We start from the raw sequence: 17,672 nt of genomic DNA, 5'->3' as shown, positions 1-17,672 counted from the left end.
TAGAACTTTCAGTGCGTCACGTCATCAACTGCTGAATTTAAATCCACTTTCGTGCTTTGGCTGGCGCAGAGCCAGATCAGACGCGCTGAGCGCTGGACATATTATCACAAATATTCAGTGTTTTCAACCATATAATGCTTATTTTAGGTTTCAGATATTTAAAAACACATAAGTACTAGCAAAAAAATACATTTGCAGTTTGTAAAATACACGCTGATGTCTATGGAAAATGACCCGTACAAATATAATCTGACTACGTTTTTATTGATATCATATAGAGATTGTGTAGGTAACTATAAAGTTTACTCTGCCCTTCTCCCAGTTTAGCAGAGACCTACTTTAACGTGTTTCGGGAGGAAAGGATGAATTTGCGTGCTGTAAATCCCACAGCTCGGATTCAGCGCGAACTAACATGGCGGCGCCCATCACCCGGTATAGATCAACTAACACGGTTGATATAAAAGTGTTTAAAATTCCAAATATATTTGCTTGCTCATATTTCAGGATCGGAATATCAGATATACAATAATATAGTGAGCATGTTTGTGGAATATTTTGAATAACAACAGGGAAAACGAAATAAAAGCGATCCATGTGTCATACAGATCTATTTTGGCTTTGGTGTGTCACATGACAAGCATGACGCGTCGCCATGGAAACAATAAGGCGGTACACTCTAAATAACGGTCACCTGTGAAAGAAGTAATGACGGGGGTGTCTGATTTTGTATTTTTTAATCTCGTGTGAGAGGGTTTTGGGTGTTTTTCCAGTAAACCTCAAGCTTCATCACAACCTAAAACAACATCAAATTTTGCTATTTACTTTCACCTGTGTTTTTCTGCTTGGCAGGTTTTGGCTTTGTTTGTTTTGTCTGTATATTAGCATGAAAGGAAAGACGTGTTTCAGGGTTCTTGTCTCTGTTTGATGTTTTGACTGGATGTCTAATTTTGCAAAAAAAGCACAGCAAATAATCATGTCTGCTGGATAAACATTAAACAACAGAAAGTATGTGACGTTGCGTATACACAGACAACAAATGAATTTTATCCGCAACTTGAACCCTGACTCTGATCAGGCATTCGTTCATTAGTATAAACTTTTTTTCTTTGTCCATAGTGTGGACATGACTCGTTGGCCATGATCGGGAGCATATGTTGTGTATGATACACATTCTTTACATCTCTGACATGACTTTGAGTCAGGAAACCGCTGCTCCCAGAGCCGCAGAAATGTTGACAGTTCACACTTGTGGGGTTAAAATGAACCACATGTGCGCACTAGGGAGGAATCTGCCAGTGTTTTCAGAGCGAGACATCCAGCAGTTCTGTCATGAACACTTTTATGGCCTGTGCTTGCTGTACGGAAGGTTTTACTACCCTAAAGTATGCTTCTTCAAATAACCAGTCCATACTACTATAAAAGTAATAGTATCCAGCGTTGGGGAAGTGAAACTGTAGCTTGCCAAGCTGCTCATATTTTAAAAGTAGCTTAGATGGTCAAGCTACTCATTTGATAAAGTAGTTATTTATCTTTTTAAATATATGAAGATCAGATGAAATAAAGTATTAATAATGGCACAATGAGGATCTTGGTTAGAATGACAGCATTTTCTAGTAGTAGGGGGAGGGATTTTGATTTGGTTTAACAACAGCAAAAATTTAATTTTACACTTAATGAAACTAGAAACACACTCTTTTTCTGTGATTAACAGCAGTGTTTAACTCAATATTTCTCTATAACAAGGGCTCAAATAAATGAATTGTTTTTTAACTGTTTCTTTTATATTGACTGTTGAAGTGACATCTTGATAATGCTGTAACAACAAAGCCAAGAGTCTGATGTGAATTTGCTCTGTGTATAGTTTCTCAGCTCAAACATGCAAATAGCTCCTGAAAAACAGCTGTGTTTTTGCCTTTGGCTATGTTTGGAATTGAATACTAGGTTATGTGAAGCAGTATGCAATGGCAAAAATGTCAATATGCTACATTGTTGTCACATGACCCTCCGTTTTTCATTCTGGAAGTGATTTCCAGTTGTTGTCTCAAAGGTATAGTTATTTGCACTTGGAAACAGAAAATTGGCATGCTGCACTTACTGAAGAAATGTTAATATTACAGTTTGGTTTTAATTGTGTGTTTTGTTGTGCGAGTCGTTTGTAGTCGTGTGCTTACAAACCGTAGACCATCAATAGCCTTGTTTTAAATGATCTGAAGGTTCCATGTTTGTTGTTGGCTGCTGTTGATCTTTGCTGGCTGCTGATAGGCTAATGGAGCACCTGTCTGTTTGATTATTGGGTAAAAGAGCATGACTCAGCTGCTGTAATTTCTCACATTCTCACCTCTCTCTGTCAACCAGTTTATGAACATGAGCCCCCAGGAGGAAGCATTAATGACTCTGTGCCACAGAATAACTACTGTCCCTAAATATTTAATGCAAAATGGCTTCCATTGAGAGACTGAACCGCTTGCAGCCCTTTTACCATAGTACAAAATACAACTTTAGACAAACTCATTTAAGTTCAGGCATCGCATAATATAGGCTACACATTCTCTCGCAAACATCCTGACACAGAAAAGTTGCTTGGGTTCCGCAGCTGTGCTTTCTATAAATAGACGCCATGACCCACCCCATCAAAGACTCTTTGCCCCTTTCAGTACCCATGACATGATCCAGCACATGACCAACGGATACACAAACATGTGCTCATAGGCTGTTCTGACATCACAGTCACAGGAGATCACTGTCCAAACAAGATAGGCCTGGATCGAAGCGTTACAGTGCTGTAGTGAGTCTGAATATAGACCTAAATCTCCACAGCATTCAACAAATTAAGCTAGTTTTTAGCATTTTAACACCCTTTCAAATCTAGTTTGTGATTTATCGTGATTTGTGACATGCAAGGCACCAAATAGGCTGATCACTTTTAAGATTTTTATTAAAATTATTATATTATATTTTATTTTGTTTTATTTTATTATTGTTTTTTTAAGTGGAAAACATCTCCTGTAATACAGTGAAATAGAATGTATTTGAATGTTGCTTGCACAAAAAATCTATATGTGTATATAACATTGCTAATTTTAAATTGAGAGATGTTTTTTTGCAAGATATACCAGTAGAAGATAACTGGATCATGCTAACCAGCCAAACCATGATTACATGGGTGTTATAGCTTTCAAGTGCATTCCTAACTGTCCTAAATCATTATGACATTCTGCTATCTAAATGCGGCTTGTGTCCCTTTTTTATTTTTATTTATTTTATTTCTTATACTGTATTTTATTTTATTTTTTATCTTTATTTTATATTTTTTAAGAATACATTATTTTACATTTTACTTTATAATCCCTTTATTATCTGCCAGACACAAAAAACTAAATCTAGATGCTTAGAAAAGTATTAGTGCACCTGTCACAAACTGGATTATTTGAGGTAATATTGATGTCCACAACCTCAATTTTTATAACATTTGGGCAAAGACGGTTTGTTCAAATGAAAATGAACACATTGGATAATAACGCACACTTAAAGTGAAAGGTTGTGTTAGTTTATAAGATTTGAAGTTGTTGTGTGTTGCCTGTCTTTTAAATTAAGAAAAGAGAGGGGAAAAAGAAGTGGGATAGTACAACATAAGGTACTTAAAAGTGTTTTGGCTCACTGGATTACAGTATGTGCTGTTGTGGATTAGGGTTTAGTGTAGGCACTTATGTTGGACTTTTTAAACTGTGTTTAGTCTCCTCCTCTTTTTTTGGAGTTGTAACGGTCATAACGGAGACTCAGGAATTTCAATAACGGAAAACTCAGTCAGTCTGAGTCTGATGCTAAGTCACTCATTTTTATGATTAGTTTGGAAAAAGTTTGCCAAGCTCCAGCCATTTTAGCTCATTATGCTCCCTTTCTAAATTTTTATTTCAAACCAAAGGGGGTTGGGTTCTTATTGCCTTCTCATAGCCCTATATGGACCTCAAATTGTCACAGAGACAAGATGATCTGTAAGGCTTAAAGGGATACTTCACCCCAAAATCAAAATTTTGTCATTAATCATTTAACCCCATTTCGTTCCAAACCCGTAAAAGCTTTGTTCGTCTTCGGAACACAATTTAAGATATTTTGGATGAAAACCAGGAGGCTCGAGGCATACAAAAAGTATTCTCATTGCTTCATAACGTTACGGTTGAACCACTGATGGCAGATGGACTATTCTGACGATGCTTTTCATACTTTTCTGGACCTTGACAGTGTATTTTACTTGGCAGTCTCTGGGACAGTCTCAAGCCTCCTGGTTTTCTTCCAAAATATCTTAAATTGTGTTCCGAAGACGAACAAAGCTTTTACGGGTTTGGAACGAAATGGGGTTAAATGATTAATGACAAAATTTTGATTTTGGGGTGGGTATCCCTTTAATGATTTCCAGTTATTTTGGTGTCGGACAGCACATGGGTGTGATTATAGTAGGATACAGATAGAATTTGGGTGGGAGAAGGAAGGAGTGAGGGACAGGCATTTATTATGTAGAGTATGGCGATGAGGTGGCCAGAAGACATGAATTAAAAGAGGATTTGAGGAGGAATATGTGACTCAGAAGACAGAGTGGTAGAGCAGTATGAGAGGCTGGTGTGAAATGGGTGGTCTAGAGAAGAAGAGCTGCCCTGATCAGCTTGTGTTGTAGGTCAGGACCTCAGATTGCTCAGGTGGGGAAATGGTTGATTGAGATTGATGAGTTTCTGAAATAAAAAGTGCTGCTCTGATGGCCAGAAAAATGACTAACAAATTGTGGCTATGGTGGGTAAAGAAAGTTTAGAAATTAAAGAATCCCCTTTTTCAATAAATATAACTGATATTGATATTAATGTAATTGATAATATATATTTTTCTGTTCTGTTGGTTAGAGATGTGCAAAATAAAACTACACAGTTTTAAAAAGCAATTAGTCTGTGGGTTGCCTGAAGGTATGATCAATCAAATCCATCTTAAATTGATAGTTTACCCAAAAATGAAAATTCTGTCATCACTTGCTCACCCTGCACTTGTTTCTTTCTTCTATTTTGGAGAACATTGGTAACCAAGCAGTTGATAATAGCCATTGACTTCCACAGTATGGAAAAAAATACTATGGAAGACATTGGATACTGTCAACTTGAGGGTGAGTAAATTGTGACAGACTTTTACTTTTTGGGTGAACTATCACTTTAAAGATCTAATATAGTCAGGGGTGCACATAACTGGTCCGCATGTGCGACCAAAATTAAATCATATGAGAACCAGGCTGAAAAATGTATGTGCACCCCTGAATATAGTCATCCATTGCATAATCTCCAGATACCTGTCAGTCAGTCAGGGATGTCTGCTGCATAAGATGTTGAGGAAGAGATGTCTAATATTATTTTCCCCCCACCCACATGCAGTGTCATTATTAGATACATTTGTTTTTAATTATGACTGTATATTTCCAGTCTGTTTTTGTGCTTTTTCAGTCTCTCTTTCAGAAGATCTTCTGTGTGTTGCATGAGCTTCTGTTTTTCTCGACCCTGTTATTAGGGGGCCTGACCTCAGAAAAGCTGGCGGGGAGCAGCCAGATGAGAGAGCAACATCAAATGTTCTCTGGCAGGGTGAATGCACATGGAAAAAAGATAGATATGAAATGTAAAGATGTTTGCCCTCTGAAATGCACAGATATTAACGTGCACATCTTTGCACTTGTATGTCTCAAGCAAAGGTTGTCCTACAAATTCTCATTCGTGCTCTAATTTTATCCGTCAGTGAAATATCTTTATCTTTTATTCTGTTCTCGCAGTGTGAAAAAGGCAATGTAGATGTTTAGTAATCTGGTGACTCAATTTAATAAACATTATCCAATGAATTATTCCGGTGGACTGATTGGAATCTCTCATTTCTCTCCCCAAATCCTCAGTCACGTCTCTCTGTCTGTTTTTGCGGGGGTGCTTTAAAACTTAATTTTCTCCTCTTTTCTTGACTTCTAATCCAGATTATTTTCCTTTAAAAGTAGAAATGTTTCTGAAGTTGCAAAAAGAAATAGACAAAATAGTTTTTCCCATCAAAATGTTAAAGGGATAGTTCACCCAAAAATGAAAATTCTGTCATTAATTACTCCACCCTCATGTAGTTCCAAACCTGTAAGACCTTTGTATTTAAGATATTTTTGATGAAATCCGCAAGCTTTCTGACCCTGCATTGACACCAATGCAACTACCATGGTCAAGGCCCAGAAAGGTAGTAAGGACATTGTTAAAATAGATTGTCCTTGTTGAATTGTTGAATTTTTGTTTTCTTTGCACATAAAGTTTTTTTTTTCATAGCTTCATAAAATTATGGTTGAACCACTGATGTCACATGGACTATTTTAATGATGCCCTTACTGCCTTTCTGGGCCTTGAACGTTTCAGTTGCATTGCTGTCTATGGAGGGTCAGAAAGCTCTTGGATTTCATCAGAAACATCTTAATTTGTGTTCTGAAGATAAACAAAGGTCTTACGGGTTTGGAACTACCTAAGGGTTGAGTAGGCCTAATTAATGACAGAATTTTCATTTTTGGGTGAACTATCCCTTAAATGTTTTTAAAATTTGGTGAATGACCAATTAAAGGGGTCATGAAATGAGAAACCAAATTTGCCTTGATCTTTTTGAATATAAGAGGTCTTTGTACCATTAAAACGTCCTGCAAGTTTCATAGCTCAAGACGTCCTCCCCATTATAAACGAGCCATTTATTTAATCAAGCTCTAAATACAGCTCGTTCTGGATCCATGGTAAGAAGTGACGTCACGGTGCGAAGTGACATTACAACCATTTGCATATGACCGCCTCCAGCACAAGACAACTACGCTTATTTCGTATCGTTGTCGCGCCTCGCGCCTCACAAGTGTTCAGTCGAGGGACAGCGAGTGGGTCTGTGTACAGGAAAATTACAATGCCACGCGGATGTGCTCAAACATATAAGGTTTTATCATTGCAAGAGCCATCGCTTCGAATGCATCACCCGCTACTAAACAGTTACGCTCAATCCACAAATGTTCTGGCTGGGGGCGTTAATAATTAATCCATAGGCACTGTCGTTAGCCAATCATAACAGTGGGCGTTAACACTGAACTCTTAAAGGGGAAACAACCGAAAAACAGACTGTGTTTGAATCAAAGGATGAGAAACAGGGAGGGAAAATGTCATAATTCACTAAATTTTAAAAGTTTTTTTTTTTTTTTTTTTTTTTAACTATAGTAATACTATAATTGCACCTAGGGGACCATAATAATAAAATAAAAAAAAAACATGTCATGACCCCTTTAATGGTGGATAAATGACAACTTCAATTTAGTTGGAATGTGTTTGTGATTTAAAGGAGGATCTTTAGCATGAGAAAATGAGAGAACAACAACAAACATATCGAGTGAGGGAATTTGAGAAAAGCAAGATATACGAGACGTGTGGGGAAGTGCTCATCATTTAGAAGAAGCAGGTATGACAAGCAAATAGTAAACAGAGCACTGAAGTGAGAAAGAACAGACACATTTGAGTGAGAGTGAAGGATTTCAGGTAGTTTCCAGGGCCTGAAGGTCTCTCAGTGTCATGAATGTGACGGGACAGCAGTGACAACTGCATGCATCACTGTCAACTCACTGTCATCAGATCTACACGTCCATATGCATGTTCACACACTGGCCGATGTTTCTTTCTTGCTCTTCCTGTCCATTCTACAGTGCCATTCAACTTCATTTGAACCTTAATTGTCCTTTGAAACAAGGTCTAATGTAGAAACAAGGTCTAATGTAAAATGTAGGATGGGACTTGAAAAGTGGCCGTTATAAACCAGCAAGTTATTACAGTATAGAATTGAACCATTCAAAGACTCCTAAAAAATGTATCAGTTTCCACCAAAAATATTAAGTAGCACAGCTATTTTCAGCATTGATCATAAGGTATGTTTCTTGAGCAACAAATCAGCATATTAGAATGATTTCTGAAGGATCATGTGTCATCAACTTTTTAAAAATATTAAATTCAAACAGTTGTTTTAAGGTTATAATATTATTAAAATTATAAATTAACAATAAAATGAATAAAAATTGCATTTTTATTTTATAAGAGGTCCCATGTTACTTTATGATGGAGTTACTGTTATTTCAGTCTAAAAACAAGGTTACAATAGATTTCGTAATCTTTAACTTAAGCTTAAGGGTATTTTGTAGGCCCAGTGAATGGATGAACGCCTTCCTTGAGCAAGTGATTCATCACAGAATATCTGAAGAATTCTCACACTTCCTTTTCCTGAAATATCCCAGGAATGTAGAGTACAGCCCTGTCACCATGGCAACAGAAGTGATTTGAGTGTGTGTGGTCAGGATGGCCGGCAATACAGCATGTGAGCATATGGGGGAGTCTTTTATTTTATTCGCAAGCGTTAAACACAGGAAGAGAATACAGCTGAAGGTGTTTTACGAGGTGATGATATGTGTTTACAGATGCAGTTTTACATGTCCCAACAAATACGTCCCATTTCTTTGTACATTATCTCTTTGCATGTGGTTTTGCGTCATTTTATGGAATGTAAACACAGCACTTCTGTTTTATTTTACCTTTCTTGAATACTGTATTAATTAAATACTAAACATCTTAATTGTTTTGAAAACAAATCCTGTCCAATTAGTGCTTTGACATACATTCCTTCCCAAACAGATTCCCTTATCCCTCATCCTTTTTCGTCCAAGTTAATTTTTTCTCTCAGGCAGGACATAGATATAGGTCACTGTGCAAACATGATGCATTTGGCAGATATAAGCAGCTCATGTTGTTGTGACTCTGAAACGTTCAGCTGGTGTTGGGTCTGGATGAGTGATTTCACCGAGATCAAACACAGCCACACACCAGGCGATGTTTGACCTCTTAATTTACTTTTAACGTCCAGCACGTGTGCGAGCGCTGAACGGCTCCAGGCCATCTCGTGAAGCAGAAGAGGACTTAGTCTTCTAAAGCTAGCAGTGTGCTCTCAAATTCACTGCTAATGTCAGGATGAAGCATGTTCTAAAGCAGTGACCACTAGGGCACACACCCTTCTGGAGGTCCAACTAAATTCATCTCAGCTCTTTACGTTCAAGTCTGGAAGATTTAATTGTGTTGCGAGAGCCTGTTGGGTGTTTTAATTAAATAGAAGTAGACATGGAAAACCTGATATGTTTGTTTAACAAGAAGAAACATGAATGGAATACAAGTCATGTATTGTTCCTCTGTTTTGTTACTTCACACTGGATGATTCTGTTCAGGTGCCTTATTATGCTCAGCAGCAGGGCTCAATGAGCTTCCTAACACAAGTCCTATAAAATGTCATGCAAACATACATTGTATTTCTTTCTTTCTTTCTTTCTTTCTTTCTTTCTTCCCTCCTTCCTTTATTTAAATGGCTTTAAAGAATTGGGACTCTTTTTGTAGTAGACACCTTGAGAATATTTGGTTTAGCAGATTTGGTCAGGTGTGTGTGTGTTGTGTGTTTATTTTTTTCTGCATTTATATTGAAAGAGGAACAGGCTGTTCTTGAATTCGCAGACTTGCTTTCTCTACTTCCTGTATTTAATTTCAGAGCTAGACAACACCCTTACAATTCAGTATCAACATGATGATTCATTCGTCATGCCTTTTTTTAACAGTATATTGTGATGCCTGAATTCTCTTGTACCATTTAAAACATATTTTTGTTTTCATTTATTAAGACAACATTTTTAATGTAAATATTATGAAATATTTTAACAACATTTGAATATATAATATTAATATTTCCCGGTTCTTGTCCATATCAGGATTATCGTTATTGGCTAGAATATTTGTGTTGCTGTTTTAACCCTGAATCCTGTAACTTTTTTCACTGTCCAATAGTGTGGGTCTCTTTATTTCTAATGGCCTTCTGTTGTCCATTGTGGGCAGGCTTGAGGGAGGAGGCCTGAGGCGAGACTCGAGCTAATCACTTTCTAAGCAGCTTCTGTGTAATCCTCCAGTGTGGGCAGTCGTTTCTGCTCCATCAACAGATTCTGTGATTTCTTCATTCGTTTCTCGATAAATTTCGGAATTGTTTTGACCTTACTTGGTTTCCTCTTCTTGTTTTTTTTATTGTAAGCGATGAGTAGTTTGTGAATCAGACAGCAATGCTTTGTGTTTTTAGTCTGGAGGAAAGCCAGCTGTGGTTGAAAAATGCTAAATGATCTTATTGGAATGTGACGGTCCACCCCTCTGAGTTCAAACTCACTTTGTTGAGTATTAAGAATAGCAACAGTCCTGGACAAAGCCTATTCTCCTCTAAATCCAAGAGAGACGACTGTTAGCCGGAGCTTACATACACTAGCTCTTCACGCAGAGCGAAACTATCGCTAACTACATCTTGAGGAACGTGGAGGTGAACGTTTCTACACGACCCGTTCAGGAACACCAGTGAGTTTTTAGAGTTGGAAGTGGCAGAAGTTAGTCATGTACCTGCACTGCGGTGTTGTTGAGGATACGGATTCACTGTCCAGCTGGTGGAACGGGAATGTGGCATCACTTTTGGACAACCACAGGTGGCAGTACGCACAGACGGCCAACACGCTGATTCAGCTGCCAGGTAAAGCTTTGACGCTCATGGACACATCTGATACCAAACAACCATCGGTGGATAACACCCTTCATTGGTTAAATAAGGGGTGTGACTTGGTTGAAACTGCTAATGTTTTAGCCTAGCAGAATGACTAGCTGTTTTTGTTGAGTTGTAGATTGGTTGTGACTTGTTGTGCTGGGTATATGAAAAAAAAAAGTGAAACTCTTTGCTTGTAATTATATAAACTATATAGGGAGCATTTAGGGACAAATGACTGATTGATGAAGAATAATAGCATCTTTTTCCTCCACATTGAGGTTGCTCTCCTGATGTGTCTGTACAGTATAATTGTCTGTAGTCCCGCTGTGATTTTAACTGCTGGGCTCTTTATTTTTATCCTCATTTTTCTCTCTCTCATCTAAATATCCCCTTTCGTTGTTCTGGCCTCAGTATGGTGCGATAGAAGCTGTCATCTCCTTTTTCAACTAGTCATCCAGCAACCAACTAGTCCGTTGGTTCCCAGTCCTGTTCATGGCCACATTTTGGTTGTGTCCCTGATCAGACACATTTATCTGGATCAATGAAGTGGTGTCTGATGTTTTTTTCCTAGATGTGCACATATGTGTCAGTGTTTGTGGTTGTGCTCCTGACAGGAGGAAGCTGGTTTGGGTGTTTCTACACTTGCATTTCCGATGACCTTTGCGTGTGGTTTCAGTGATCAGATCAAAAAAATAATTTTTTTTTTTTTTTTTTGTTTTTTCTCAGAAAAATAATCAGGAAGCTCTATGTTTTGAGGTCTTATTTATGTCCATAGCACAGACCGTGCAGAAATAACACAATGTTTGCCTTTTATTCTCAGCTTGCTGTATATAGAGAACAGAAACTTCATACATCACAAGAAGAAAAAATAGAGATTGAAAAGGTGTGTGATGTGCAGACTGTCTATGGAAAAGGAGAGGAGAGAAAAGACAGACAGACTGATGGAGAGGGAGGTCAGAAATAGAAAGGCTGTGTCTTGAGGGTGTGACTCCCCTCTGTTTCTGTTTCTTTGTTGAAGTGGAGAGAGCAGGGCACCACATTGGACCTCTATGGGGGTCCTAACTAAATTTAGGCAGACCAAAAGCAGACAACATAGAAACAATCAATTATAATGCTAAAGTGGTCAAAGGTTTGGAATATGTATATATATATATATATATATATATATATATATATATATATATAATATATATATATATATATATATATATATATATATATATATCTATATATATATATATATATATTCCATATATATACCATATATATATATATATATATATATATTCCATATAGTGTGTGTGTATATATACAGTACAGACCAAAAGTTTGGAAACATTATTATTTTTAATGTTTTTGAAAAAAGTTTCTTCTGCTCATCAAGCCTGCATTTATTTGATCAAAAATACAGAAAAAACAGTAATATTGTGAAATATTATTACAACTTAAAATAATAGTTTTCTATTTGAATATACTTTACAAAAAAAAATTTATTCCTGTGATGCAAAGCTAAATTTTCAGCATCATTACTCCAGCCTTCAGTGTCACATGTAACATCCAGTCTATCACATGATCATTTAGAAATCATTCTAATATTCTGATTTATTATGAGTGTTGGAAACAGTTCTGCTGTCTAATATATTTGATGAATAAAAGGTTAAAAAGAACTGCATTTATTCAAAATAAAAAAATAATAAAAAAAATTCTTATAATATATATTATATTTTCTTTACTATCACTTTTTATCAATTTAACACATCCTTGCTGAATAAAAGTATTGATTTTATTTAAAAAAGAGAAAGAAAAAAAATTTACTGACCCCAAATTACTGACCAGTAGTGTATATTGTTATTACTAAATATTTATATTTTAAAAACATAGCTTCTTTTTTTTATTTTTTTTATTTTTTTTTTACTTTTTATTCATCAAAGTATCCTAAATAAGTATCACATGTTCTGAAAAAATATTAAGCAGCAGAACTGTTTCCAACTTTGATAATGAATCATCATATTAGAATGATTTCTAAAGGATCATGTGATAATGATCCTAAAAATTCAGCTTTGCATCACAGATATAAATGAAAATTTAAAGTATAATAAATTTAAAAACAATTATTTTAAATTGTAATAATATATCACAATATTACATTTTTTTCTGTATTTTTCATCAAATAAATGCAGGCTTGATGAGCAGAAGAAACTTCTTTCAAAAACATTAAAAATAGTAATGTTTCCAAACTTTTGGTCTGTACTGTATATATGTGTGTATATATATATATTTGTGCTGTCGATCGATTAAAAAAAAATTGAACTAATTAATCGCACATTTTTCTGAAATTATCATGATTAATCCCACTTAACATTAAAGTTTTTAAATATACTTTTACATTGCGATAATTTCACATTCAGTCTTCAAATTAATGTGCAAACAACATAAAGACAGCATATTTTTTTATATTTGTTTAATGGCATCTTTTTTTTATGACTGAAGGCCACTATCAAAGATACCAATTACCCCCCTCCAATATTTAACCATTGACTATAGCCATTCAACATTACAGTATAATTGAGAGCTATCAATTTTAACATTTATTAGACTTTAAAAAAAATAACTTCTAATTTAAGTGAACTTAAAACAATCTTCACATAAAACCATTATAATAAATATCATATTTACCTGTGCCCTTCAGCAGAAATATGCAGAAATTGAAGTAATCAAACACTAAATTCTAAATTAAATGATGAGTTAGATGAGTCATTAAATCTATAAAAGTTCTATTTTTTCTTCTTTTTTTTCTTTTTCTTTGTTCTTTGATTAATAGACATCACAGCAGCTGGTTATTAGGTTGTTTTGGCTGCTATTTCTTTAAGAGCTAACTGCTGAATGTGACGCGGATCTGACACGCATCATATTTTCGCCAAGTTTTTAACTCGCCTGCGTTAACATGCACATTTTTTTTGCACCACATATTTAGAAATTTAAGAAATTTATATATATATGTGTGTGTGTGTTTTTTTGTATGTGTATAGTGTGCATTTATATATATATATATATATATATATATATGCCTGACGCAAATTTCATCTTAAGAATAGTATTTGTAGTACTCGATACAATTTTGTATGTGCAGGTTGCACATGCACGTTGAATTTGTAAGGGTACAAGAATGAAGTATACTTTGGGCTTAAGCTTAAGTATACTTTTGGGCTTAATATTTTAAAATATAAAAAAATTCTAAAAGAACTTTTGTGCCTTTTTTGTACTCAAGTGTCATTATGCTCTACAGTTCAGTCTGAGTAAACGCGTGTGTCTCAGTCAGTGTTGTGAACTTTGAGCTGGTCCTGTGCTCCACATACTGCGACATGGCATTTTCCCTTTTACCAGTCTGCTGTGCTTCACTGTCCTGGGGAACAGAGGCTGGAAGTGCTCCTCACCCTCGATCGCATTACAGTATAGGAAAAACAGGCTTTGTGTTCACACTAACAGACTCTCCCTTCACGCTTCACGCACAGCGTTGACTGTAATGCAGCAAGCTGAAGTGACCTTTTCATTCAGTTTGTCAACTGTAAGTACACTTCAGTCCTGTGCAGTTTATTTTACCCTGTTTGGTAACATGGTACCTTCATGAGGTTAACAGTGTCAACATGACTGGGCCAATGAGAAGAGCTTGAGCTCTGTGAGCTCTGCTGTACATGAAAACAAAATGCATGTACATTTGAGATACATACAGTATAAGATCGTATAAAATCAAAATTGGAGTTTTGTGGCTTTTAGTTGTTGTTTTTTTATTATTAGCTTAAAAGCCACCTGCATAATCTTGTGCTCCTAGAAGTTGACACAATGTGTTAGCAGGTATACATTAAAATTGATCGTCCAAAAATATTGTCAAATCACATGCTCTCTAATAAAAGTATATCATGGTTTCTGACCGAGACATAAACTAAACATTAAAAAAAGATTTAATTTAATTAAATTTTTACTTTATTTTACTTTTAACTATTTAGCTAGTTAAGACATGGTGTAAAGCTCCACGGTAGTCAATGCAAGTGTCCGTTGGCCTTCTTCTTCTTGAATCCCTTACATTCCCAGTACTCCACCAGTGGCCTGTAGGTTACATGTTCACCAGCTCAAGTGTTAACCCGGTTCTGCTGCTGTTCACAGGGTGATGGGTCAGGTCACATGGGTTGTCTTCTTGATATCTCAATCCTCTGGAGCATCTCAGGTTAATAGGCTAATTGCTGAGATTCAGACTCGAGCTACACCCCAATAAGAAGCCAGGTCGACTGCGCTGAAGTGATTTGATCTGACCCGACTGTGAGATTACAAGCTACAGGGTGGAAATTTAAAACGATCTTGGGTGCCTATATCTGTCTGCTTTAAACATGAGTACAGTTCATATAGTTTGTGGTTTAAGGTTAGCATCAAGCTAGACTATTTAATGATTTAAAAGCAATCTCATTTTAATCCAGTATTGATTCTTAAAATTTGTTCTGTGATGGATGTTATGCACTGCAACAGGCTCAAATGTATTATTCCCCAATGAACAGAAGCAAAATAGGAATTGAATCTGTAGCAGGCCGTTTAATGTCAACTCAGTCCATTACAGCCGCTGAATTGTTCAGGATTCATTTGTCTTCTGTTCATTCAGCAGGACCTGTCAGAAATGAACCAATGAGTGGACGTGTGAGTAGTCGTGTGAGGCTGGTGTGGGACGGGGGTTCATTAATGTGCTCCGTAATGTGGCCGGCAGAACGAGTGATGCTATTAGCGGCTGCTACACACACAGGCACATACTCGTTGAACCTTTGACCCTTGTTTGCTTTGGTTCTGACCCACAGTGAGAAAGTGTGATGGGGGAGGGGAAATTAAAGGGCAATCTGCAGCCTCGTATGCTTGGATTTATTCATGTATTTGTTCATAATTTAATTTATGTTTATGAATGTACAATAGCACATTTGTGTGTATTGTTAATGAGTAATGCATATAAATCTTGACGTCATATTTAACCGATATTTGTGTGAATTTCACAAACATGTCCACATTTCACTCCAGAGTTAAAATAAGTAATTGTAAGAGTTGTAAGAAATTGCGTTTTAAAATAAAGCTATTATTTGGGTAATTTAGCATTTTGACATTTTTATGCAATCAGGCATATTTGACACAAATTGTCATAATAAACATTAGAAGATTATCATTAGTTTATAATTATTGTATATAAATTCATGCTTTACTCTTTGGGGTCAATTTTATGTTTTTGGTCAAAAATTCAATAAAAACTGTCGGGATGGACCAGAATATTCGATTATTTGAATATTAATTCAGCGGGTTGGCATTCGATTTTCAATTCTGAGATTTGAATTTTCTTTTCTTTTTTTCTCGAACCCCTGGCATCCCGCGTGCAATGTTTCTTATTCGCTTGAATATTAATCGCCCATGTGTGAACTTCATGAACGTCATGATTCATTTAATCTGGAAGAGAAGACAAACATGCCAAAGACCTCAGCTGTGTGGGAGCACTTTAAATTGAGTGAGGACAAGACAAAGGCAGTGTGCAAAATATGCGATTTGAAACTGGCCTACCACAACAGCACATCAAGTTTGAAAAATCACCTCATTTCTATAAGTAGTATGCCTTTAGTATATTGATGGTGTTAAAAAAAAAAAGATCTGCTTTTATCCGCCATGTTAATCAGTCATTTTACTCATGATAAAAACGTGCAGTTAATTTGCTTGGAAAATACTAGCGAATATGGCAGCCATAAAAAAACGTAAAGTAGCCCAGCATAATAATAATTTGTCTATATTAAAAGTATTGCTCTTAACAGACCTGTGTGTTTTGTATTACTAGTGCAGTCACAGTGTCCGTTCTCGGAGCATATAAGCCCCGCCCATACTGATCTGTACTCCCTTGGGTCCGCAGCAACACACCCGCCATGCGTGAATTCGATTGGATGAACGGTTCTCGGCATAATTTGCGTCATTTTTCCTACGTGCACCTTTGCGCTCGTGCTGACACAGCGAGTATAAACCAGGCTCTACACTTTTAGCGCTGGCAGTTCAAACTAGTAGCGCGGTTTCATTATGCTTTCAGTTTCGTTTGCCATTAGACGTTTCTCATATGCAACAGGAATGGCAGAGCTTATGAGTTGGACAATGCAGTGGTCGTGCCAGCAGAAAAAATGGTCGCAGTCTGGAGCCCTGATCTTTCTTTCTTTCTCTCTCTTGTTCAAAAATCTCTTCCTATTTAATAACTCTGTTTCCTGTCTGCTATTTACATCCATTACAGTGAGCACGTTTACATGCATGTTCATAAGATGATTACACAAGTGGTCATGTAAAAGCGGGAACCCGTTTTCTTTTATCAGAGTAAGGTCATAAGTGGCATAAGCATAAACCGGTTGACAACGATTTCGTGCGGCATGTAAACGCAATAACCCACTTTCTGTCGGCTAATTGAAGTGCGCATGTGTGATACGTGACTGGAACCCATCGTTAGTGCAGATTTAAGTGTGTCTAGACAGAGCAACCATTTTGCAGTAAAGAAAGAAGGAAATATATTCTAAAAGCAGACTCTTTCATGACTCAGAAATTTATTTAATCTCGTGCAGCTGAAGTGTTTCAGTCAAAACGCTGTATTTATAACTGCATGAGAGGATATTATGAGCTGCAAGTTCAACATGTTGCAAGCTTTATTAAACATCACAACTGACAAACAAATGGAATAATCTGAGTCAGATATGCAAATTATTACATTTTGACGTCACTAAAGGGAAATAACCTTATTTATTAATAGTCATGTAAACGCAGCTTACTTGCATTGTCAGGTTACTGATGTGCATGTAAATGGGGAAACCTGGTTATTTTAATAAGCTGATATTTGTGAGTTATGTAAACGTGCTCATTGTCTCTCTTGTTCACTTCTTCTCTGCATCATCTCGTCACTGTAGTGTAGATCCGTGTGGCCACTCTGCTGCCATCTACCCAAAATCCTGTGCTCTGCTGTTTAGATGTAGAGAAGACTGTTGCCGGTGTACGTGAAGCGATGCCGGTTTCATATTGTCTGA

At 36.4% G+C, this 17,672-nt stretch overlaps 1 protein-coding gene across 8 annotated transcripts in view; it reads left to right on the top strand.

Annotated features, from left to right (window-relative positions):
* trioa (trio Rho guanine nucleotide exchange factor a) overlaps nt 1-17,672 on the top strand; it is a 95,421-nt gene that overhangs the window by 22,832 nt on the left and 54,917 nt on the right. The gene's annotated exons all lie outside the window — the stretch shown is intronic.

Source organism: Cyprinus carpio, chromosome B19, assembly GCF_018340385.1.
Source record: "Cyprinus carpio isolate SPL01 chromosome B19, ASM1834038v1, whole genome shotgun sequence".
NCBI classification, from domain to species: Eukaryota; Metazoa; Chordata; class Actinopteri; order Cypriniformes; family Cyprinidae; genus Cyprinus; species Cyprinus carpio.
This window is presented reverse-complemented; position numbering and strand designations above follow the sequence as displayed.